Genomic DNA, 9,976 nt, shown 5'->3' on the forward strand with positions numbered 1-9,976 from the left:
AAATAGAAGCAAATATAGTGGGAGACTACACATATAATATACATTTATATAATTATGTAACATTCATTTAATACTCTGACATTTAAAGATGACCACTTTAGGCATGACTTTGGATTTATGTGAAATGGTTAATGTTTTACAGTGACATTACATTTAACTGAGGTTAATAAATGCTTTAGATGTATTGTTTATTGTTTGTTAATTTCAACATTTACTAATATATTTTTAAATTAAGTTTTGATCATTTTCATTTTATCTATTAACATTTCATCTTCAATATTTTAATGTTTTCCTTATTTTCAGATGGCAAAGGCTTTGAAGAAAGTGCCAGTGTGGGAGTATTTCACTGAAGTATCACCAGGGAAAGCACAGTGCAATATCTGTGACAAAATCATCAGCATGGGGGCATCAACGTCCACAAGTAAAAATACCACAAACATGTGGTCTCATCTAAAGCACATCCATCCAGAAGTCAGCGAAGAAGCAAAGAAAAAAAGGGACAAGAAAGATCCTTCTCAGCCATCAGTGTCTCAACTTTTTGAACACAAGACAGGGTGGAAGGACACAGATCCAAGGTCTCTTAAAATTGATGCAGCAATCATTGAAATGATTGCCATTGACAACCAACCATTTTCTGTGGTTTCAGATGTTGGATTCAAGAGACTCATGTCCCTTATGGAACCCAGGTACAGAATTAAAAATGAAAAGTTCTACAGAACAAAAATGCTTGAAGATACCTACTCAAGGGTTTTGACAAAAATCAGAAGTGAAGTGACGAAGGTACAAGGCCCCATTTATGGCGTTCACAACTGACCGTTGGTCTGGAGCTACAGAGTCCCTGATGAGCCTAACTGGGCATTTCATTTCTGAGGACTGGTCGAGAAGGCAAGTGGTGCTAAATGTCAAGCCTATGATTGGATCACACTCAGCCAGTTACATTCAAGAAACCTTCCTTAACATGTTAGGAGACTGGGATATCGCAACAGAACGTGTTGTTCTTGTCCTAAGAGATGGGGGAGCAAACATGGTAAAAGGAATGAGGCTGGCTGAACTTCCTGATTTAAGCTGCACTGCTCGCACCCTTCAGCTCATTGTAAATGAGGGCCTATCTAGTCAGAGAGCTGTTCTGGACATTATTGCCATATTGAAAAGCTGTGCAACTCACTTTGGCCATTCTGTATTGGCAAAACAGAGGCTGAGAGCCATTCAGGAGGAAGTGGGTGTGCCAGTGCACAACATCATCCAGGCTGTCCCAACTCGCTGGAACTCAACGCTTCACATGCTTCAACGAATGTATGAACAGAGACGGGCACTGAATGTGTATGCTGGTGAACACGGCCACATCAGCTGCTTATCTGCCACACAGTGGGACATTGTCTGCAACCTGATCGATACACTGGCTCCCATCGAAGAAGTCACAATGGAGATGAGCAACTCTGAGACTTCAGCAGCATGCATTATCCCCAGTGTGTCTGTTCTAAAGCTGATGCTGCGGGAAGAGGGACCATCCTCAGCAGGCATCAAAACTTTGCGCAAGACCATGCTTGACAGTCTGACAAGGCGGTTTTCCAAAGCAGAGGAGACAAAAATTCTTGTCCTAGCAACACTGCTTGATCCCAGATACAAGGCCCGTGCCTTTGCATCTGAAGAAACACTTGAGAAAGGAAAAAAATGGCTAAAAGATGAAGCTGAAGAGTTTGCCAAGCTCAGAGATGATGATCCATGCCCTCCACTAGAAGGACCTGAGCAAGATGAGGGTTTGGATCCAGAGACAAAGAAGCAGAAAATCCATCAGCCCACTTTAGTGGACACTCTGTATGCCAGGGTCCTTGGTGCCACAGCTGTCTCTCACGAGATGTATAGCTTTGAGACTGAGCCTGAGTGCTATTTGTCAGAGCCTGTCATTGAAAGAAGTGACATGCCTCTGCAGTGGTGGCAAAACAATGAAACAAGATTTAAAACACTTGCACATCTGGCAAAGAAATTCCTGTGCCCCCCACCATCCACTGTGCCTAGTGAAAGGGTGTTCAGTGAAGTGGGCATGCTTTATGAAGCCAGGAGGAGCCGACTCACTGGACACCATGCACACCAGCTCTGTTTTCTCCATTATAATTTGAGGCTTCTTAACTTTGAGTATTAAAATAGAGCTAGAACTAGAACTGGACCATGTTACACTTGAATCTCTTGCAGTTCTTTAACAGGACTAGTTAAGTTTCTCCTGTTTCACAAGTTCAAATTTGTTGTTATTTGGATTGCCTTTTATTATTCATTTTGTATGTAACTTTTTTTAAATTTATTTCGAGTGTTACTTTTTGTTTCAGTTTGAAAGCATGTCTTTAATTTACCTCAATATTTATTAATATATTCATATTTATTTCATATAGCACATTTTCATGATTCAGTACTGTTTTTTTGTTTGTTTTTTGTAATAAAGTTCAGTACTATTTTACATGGAGTGTTGTGTTTTTATTTAGTTTTTTTTTTTTTAATCCAGTATCCATTTTAAAAACTATCGGTTAATTAATCGGTTATCGGCAAGTACGGACCAACCTAGCTATCGGTATCCGTAAAATTCAATATCGGTCGACCTCTATTTGATACATTAGAAATTCGCTTAACACATTGTTTATCTAATTTCCCAAATTCACTTATTTTAATTGGAGGTGATTTTAATATTACTTTAGACAATTCCCTTGACAGATGGCCTCAGCCCAACAGAGTAATGATTATTGTAATAACTGGGAATTATTGAAGTTTGAAATTGGTAAATTTTTAAGAAATTATGGAAGTGTATTAGCTAAAGCCCGGAAACGTGAAGAAGAAATTATAATTTCAATTAAAGCTGCAAGCAGCGATGAAAGGGCCCTCGCACCCGGGCTCACCGCCGACCAGTGGCTTCAGGAAAACAGCAAATGGTGGGCCATATGCTTTTAATATAGTAAATACAGGAGAAATATGTCAAAGTCATTTAGATGTGCCAAACTTCAGGCTGCCAGCTGGTGGCGCTATGCCTATAACTGAATATTGGAATGTAGATGTGTTCAGGCCAGCACTTTTATCAAACATATGTAGTTTGGTGCAGATTGAACATAGTATTCTTGAGCTAGTGTAAGACATGACAAATCCTGCTGCCAACAGGTGGCGCTATGATTTTATCTGAATATTGGTCTTTAGGTGTCTTCAGGCCAGTACTCTTACCAAACATGTGAAGTTTGGGGCAGATCAGACATTGCATGTTTAAGTTAGTGTAAATTAGTCATTTCCTGTTGCCAACAGGTGGTGCTATGATAATAACTGAATATTGGCCTCTAGATGTGTTCAGGCCAGGACTCTTATCAAACATGTGAAGTTTGGGGCAGATCGGACATTTTATGGCTGAGTTACAACATCATCTATTTCCATGGCGAAACATCGAACTTTGTCACACCGCCACGGACACGCCCTTCAACGAAAACTCAAGATCTTCGCAATTTAACGCCACAAAGGGCTTTAGATTAGACTGACCAAATTTGGTGTTGATCTGAATAAATCTCTAGGAGGAGTTCGTTCAAGTACAACGTCTGGAAATGAAAAATGCAAAAATGAGACAAAATTTGCTGGAAAAATTAAAAATAACCGACTTCCTGTTGGGTTTCGGATTTTGCCCCAAGAGACTTTTGTAGGTATTGGTGTGTTACATGTGTGTACCGATTTGCGTACACGTACGTGAAACGTAGCTTGAGGCGCACTCCGTTGAAAGTGTATAGATGGCGCTATCGAGCCATTTTACCACACCCACTTCTGAAACCCATATCAGATGTAAATTTTCGCCGGTCCTGATGCGTGTGCAAAGTTTCATGACTTTTCGTGCATGTTTAGGCCCTCAAAAATGCGATTCATTTTGGAGAAGAAGAAGAAGAATAAAAAAATATAGCTGCAAGCAGCGATGACGGGCCCTCGCCCCCAGCGCAATCGCCATGCCGGTAGCATCAGGAAAATGGTGCCCAGCGGGCACATGCATAGACAGTAATCCTGTGGTAGTTTGGATTGAAGGGTTACAGCAATGAAAGTTGTGAACTAAGGAGTGCTAGTTCACATGTATTTGGACAATTGCTTATTTTGACCATAATTGACCATCAAAATAAAACATAATATATAATGTAAAAAATAAATGTAATATGATATAGTCCAATTTTAATGTATTATAATTGTTGTTATGATTATTCATGAGATGATATAACATATAAGGTTTTTATAATGCCTTATGCATTCATTATAATCCCTTATAAATACCATTATAATGTATTGGGCTTCATAGAAAGTGTTACCCAAAATGCTTTTACATCATTCTGATAGACTGAGAATGAGCTGAAATAGATTCCTTATCCTGTGAGGTCATCTTGTGTTCATCCTTGGTATTATAGTCTTCATCTGCTAGTTTATATGTGTGATATTTGAAATGTTTTTGCGGTCTCTGAAAATATGATAAACATATTTCCTAAGAATGACTTGTTTTTCATATGTAAAAAGTTGTGAAGAGTTAGGATAATACACTTTAAATACACTCTGTCTCTCTCTGTCTCTCTGTCTCTGACAGCCACCCTCCCCCACTGTCAACACTCACACTTACACACACACTTAACGCACACACACAGAGTTAGAGTCAGAGAGTTAGAGTGAGATCAGATGTTTAATAGTTTTTTAATTTCCTATTTTTAGTACACTATTTTATATCAGTGGAAGTAAGCATTTATTTCTCAGAATGACTAGTTCTACGTATGTAAAAAGTTTTGAAGTGTTTGGATGCTGCATTTTAAAATTACGGTTATGATTTTTACTGCTACTTTAATAAATCACCATAAATTAACCGTTCAAGATATCCCAAATCCGCTCGCAATTTAACATCTTCAGTATGTTGGCATCATGTTGACAAAGTTTGGTGTGAAGTACTTATTCCTGCTTGAAGGAGTATGAATTTATTTAAAGCCAGATTTTTCAAAAATCCACATTCAAATCGAAATAGCAGACTTCCTGTTGGTCGCAGCTAATGGGTGTAAATTAGAAAGTTGTCCGGCTTGATGAGACCGATGTACATACCAAGTTTGGTGTTTGTAGCTAAAACTAACCCCCCCCACTTTTGACAAAAGGTGGCGCTATAGAGCGCCTCCTCCACGCCCATTTATGAGCCTTTGCCAGTGTCTAACTATCATTAATACTGATGTGTGTGTTGAGTTTCATGAAAATCTAAGCTTATTAAGTGGCTCAAAAGCACAGGAAACAAATGTTAAAGTTTGACACGTTGCCACGGCAACAGCATTTAATGTATCAAAGACCCCTTTACAGATTGTCATCGGCCGTGTTTTGACATTGTTCTGATGAAGTTTGAAGCAAATTGAGTAAAATTAAGAGGCTGATTTAAAAGCATTTTGAAAATGACACACTTCCTGCTGCCAGTTGGTGGCGCTATAACTTTGACTTATGATAGTCACATCTATGTGATCGGCATCATACAACCAACAAACTCCTGAAGTTTCATCAGAATCAGACAATGTGCAGTGTGCAATGTGCAGACAATGTGCAATGTGCAATAGTTATTAGCCATTTCCTGTTTCTCATTTCTCGCCATAATTTCATCGCCTCGCCACGACCGAACCGTTCGAGATATCAAAAATCCCTCCGCAATTTAGCATCCCCAATGTCTTGAGGTCATGCTGACCGAGTTTGGTGGCCGTCAGAATAAAGGCCTCAGAGGAGTATATCAAATTCCAGAGCATGTGCTTTTTAAACAGGCCTGAATAGCTCACTTCCTGTTGGGATTAGCTAATGACATAGAGTGCGTGAGTTGTTTGGCTCAGTGAGATCTACATGTCTACCGAGTTTCATAAGTCGACGTGCAAGTATGTGCGGGATATACATCAAGTTTTGGGAAGGTGTTCCAGGGGGCGCTGTAGAGTCCCTGTGCCACGCCCGGGTCCCAGTCTCTGCGGCGTCCTAATGACCGCAGATTCCAATGCGTGTGCCGATTTTCAAGAGTTTTTGAGCATGTTAAGGCCCCCAAAATGCCCCGTTTAGTCGAAAAAAAAAAATAAAAAAATAATAATAATAAATATAGCTGCAAGCAGCAATGATGGGCCCTCGCCACCAGTGCAACCGCCACGCTGGTGTCGTCAGGAAAACGGTGCCCAGTGTGCACATGCATTGACAGTAACTCTGTGGAAGTTTGGATTAAAGGGTTACAGCAATGAAAGCGTTGAAAGCAAAATCCTTTGAAATCATTCTGATAGACTGAGAATGAGCTGAATATATTTGGAGTTAAAAAGATCCCTTATTCTATGAGGACATCTTTTGGTCATCTTTGGTATTACAGTCTTCATCTATCAGTTTATGATGTATAATAGTTTTAATATTTTTGGGCTCTCTGTACAAGATAAGCTTATGAAACTTATCATGTTTCCTAAGAATGATGTGTTCTGCGTATGTAAAACGTTTTGAAGAATTTGGATAATGCATTTTAAAGATATATTAAAATTACTGTTATCTTTTTTACTGTTACTTTTATAAATCACCATGTCAATATTGTTTAAAATATCCAAAATGCGCTCACAATTTAACATCTTCAGTATCTTGGCATCATGTTGTCAAAGTTGGTGTGAAATACTTTTTCATGCTTGGAGAAGTATAAATTGATGTATAGTAGGATTTTTCCAAAAATCCACATTCAAAGCAAAATAACCAACTTCCTGTTGGGATGAAGTAATAACATGTAGTGTGAAAGTTGTTGAGGTTGATGAGTTCTATGTGTGTACCGAGTTTCATATGTGTAAGTACAAATATGTGTGATATATGGCCCTCCAAATTCCAGGGGGCGCTGTACAGTCACCTTGTCACGCTTTGGCAAACAACCAGTTGAGTCACAAGAACCCAGTAAGTGTTCTGTCCAATATTTACACAGTGCTGGGTTGGCATATTCATATTTTGTAATTGTGGAAAAGCCAAACACGAAATAAAAGCCAAAATGTATATATGAAAAGTAGATTAAGTAGAACTGTCAAAAACACAAATCAAAAAGCGTTCAATTGACTGTTACTACTACAATATGGGGATAAAAAGTTAGTTTTGCTAAAGAAGTAGCCTAAACCTAAAATGTGAAGCTGGAAGTTGAGTGCACGGAATAGTCGAAATCAGGCAGCGCATGATAGAAGCAATTTTTAAAAAACAAGGACAATGTTTAGAAAAGTGGACATTTGCAAACGTACTGTGAGATTAGGAATGGAGACATGAGGAGTAAATGGTTTTGAGAATAGAGGTAAAACGATCACGGTAACAGTTGTGTAAAATTGAACATGGATCTTTTCTATTAAAAGAGATTGTAATTGTATGTTTGAGGTGTAAATAGCAGCATTTAATGTTAGAGAAGCGTAAATTGAGTGATTAATGCAAATGCAAGTGTTTCGAGGTGTAAGTATCATTGATGTTAACAAAGCGCAAAAGGAGTGTTTAATGTAAATGTAACTGCTGCCATTAACAAAAGCAGGCGATGTGCATGTGTATGCAAAGGTGTTTTTATGTATAGAGACAAAGAAATGAGAATAGTCACGTCGGCAGTTTACTGTAGCATTAAGAAAAGAAAGGGGAAAAACTTTGGTGGATGCTGTAATTGTGATCCAACAATAAATAGTAGCCCGAAATTATAAGCATTTACTGAAGAATGGTATGTGGAAAATAAAAATGTATAGCCTATGTCTTAATATGCATACACAATGTAAATGTAGTATTTAAACAACGTTTTTATGTATTGATTTATTGTTTGTTGGTTTACATAGTTATTTGAACAGTAAAAAAGCATAAAAAGGGCTTTGATGAAATAAATTTTTATTCTAAAAGTAGACAAGCATCATATGGTAGTAAGTGAGAATAAATATAGGCTTATAATGAGTGCAATGAATAAACAAAGAAATTAAAAAGGGGGGAAAAAACACATAACACGGAATATATTGTAAGAATGAAGTTTAACTGTGAAGTAACAGTAGCCAAAAACAAACACCAAAACAACAATGAGAAATAGTAACCTAGAAGAAAGGAGGGCGGCGGCCACATTTTGATGACGTCATGCTGCGGTAAAAAAAGCACACAGTAAAATCCACAGAGTAAAATTAACTCTATTCAGAGAACATTTGATCCCTCTCTAAACAGAGTTAAATTAACACTGAAGCAGAGTTAAAGTTAATGAGATAATTAAGTGATAAATTAAAAGGTGATTGAGCATTAGTGATGAACACCTGCTGTTAACAAGCAGAATCAATAAAGAACAGAGAACTACAAGATCTACAATTGACTTCAGCCACAGATTAAATCAACTGAAATAAAAGACATTAAATCTCTCAAAATCAGATTAAACAACTCCACAAACAACATCACCAGCTTCAGTCATTACTAAGCAGACTGGCTTTATTGTAATAATAATAATAATGATAAAAAACATAATGCCACCATAATTGTGGTCAAGGTTTGCTTTAGTTTGTCTCTTGACCCTTTTTGTAACTTACAATAATATTGTTTCACAACAAACATTTGTGTATTGTTGAATCAAATGTTTGAAACAAGAGATTATCTTGCACTTTCTGCTTATAGCTCATTTGTGTGAACGTTATAAAGCAATCTTTCGCTTTGGTTTATTGATGATCATATTGCTGAAAAAAGGTCCTGTTAAACAATCACCACCAGAAAGCTTTAATTTGGAAAAAAAAAAAAAGAGATGCATTTACTTAGGATTTTAGACATGAACACTTATCATATGATCCTCAACAGTGGTGACAATAATTATTCATACTGCAGTGCATGATGGGAGTTTTTACTATGTTGTTACCCAGCATGCATTGCAACATGAAGCAGTTTGTTGATTGTCACCATTGTTGAGATTCATATGCTGGTACTTGATGTCTGTGTGTCTCTAAGTGATAGCGGTGTTTACTTACGCTTTACAAGAACCTAAAATAATTCTATACTACAGTGTTACTATTATTATGAAATTCTTTCATAAGTTTTTTTTTTTTTTGTTTTTGTTTTTTTGAAGTTCCACGGGATTGGTTATGCAAAATCTAAAACCATAAATTGAGAAAAAGTTACCCTGGATTTAATCAAATCAGCTCAAAATAAACATCCCATCATATAAAATCAGTTAACATGCACTTAATTTAAAGTGCTGACCACTCTGTTTTACAACATTATATGCACAGTTGAACACAGAGATCTAACCCAAAAACTCAAGGGTCAAGATCTAAACTAAAGCAAATGCTGATCTCCATGATGGTGGCATCATTTTAACCACTAAAACATCAACATTTGATCCTCTGTAAATCTCAATTAGACCTTCTGTAGACGAAATTGAGAAATTAGACCTTCTGTAGACAAAAATAAAGTCAGTCTGGTTAATAATGAGTGAAGCTGCTGATGCTGTTTGTGAAGTTGTTTAATCATCATCTGCTGAGATCTTGAGAGATTTAATCACTTATTTTATTTCAGTTGATTTAATCTGAGGCTGAATCAGTTGTAGTTCTTGTGATTCTGCTTGCTAAGAGCAGGTGTTCATCACTAATGCTCAATCACCTTTTAATTGATCACTTAATTATCTCAATAACTTTAACTCTGCTTTAGTGTTAATTTAACTCTGTTTAGAGAGGGACCAAATGTTCTCTGAATAGAGTTGATTTTACTCTGTGGATTTTACTGTGCAGCTTTCACGAATTGTGTGGTTCAGTTTTACATACCTTTGTAAAACAGAAGGATATCTGAGACAAGAGGCATTGGATTATTGTTTCTGCTATTACATCTATCCCTTTGAGACATTTCAACGAAGAGTTTTCAGCAAGGTAAGTGGTGCAGTATTTCTTTTACAGCATTAAAGAAAGGCAGATTGTAAATTGTTAAATAAATAAGTAATGTTACGTATGGTGTTCTTTAATTCGGACCAAAAAAATCACTATACAAAGAACCTAGC

General features: G+C 37.2%; 1 pseudogene; it reads left to right on the forward strand.

Moving 5' to 3' along the window:
• The first annotated feature begins 303 nt into the window (after positions 1 to 303).
• LOC127159976 (zinc finger BED domain-containing protein 4-like) lies at positions 304 to 2,140 on the forward strand (annotated as a pseudogene).
• The last annotated feature ends 7,836 nt before the right edge of the window (positions 2,141 to 9,976 follow it).

The sequence above is a fragment of the Labeo rohita genome, unplaced genomic scaffold (assembly GCF_022985175.1).
Source record: "Labeo rohita strain BAU-BD-2019 unplaced genomic scaffold, IGBB_LRoh.1.0 scaffold_270, whole genome shotgun sequence".
NCBI classification, from domain to species: Eukaryota; Metazoa; Chordata; class Actinopteri; order Cypriniformes; family Cyprinidae; genus Labeo; species Labeo rohita.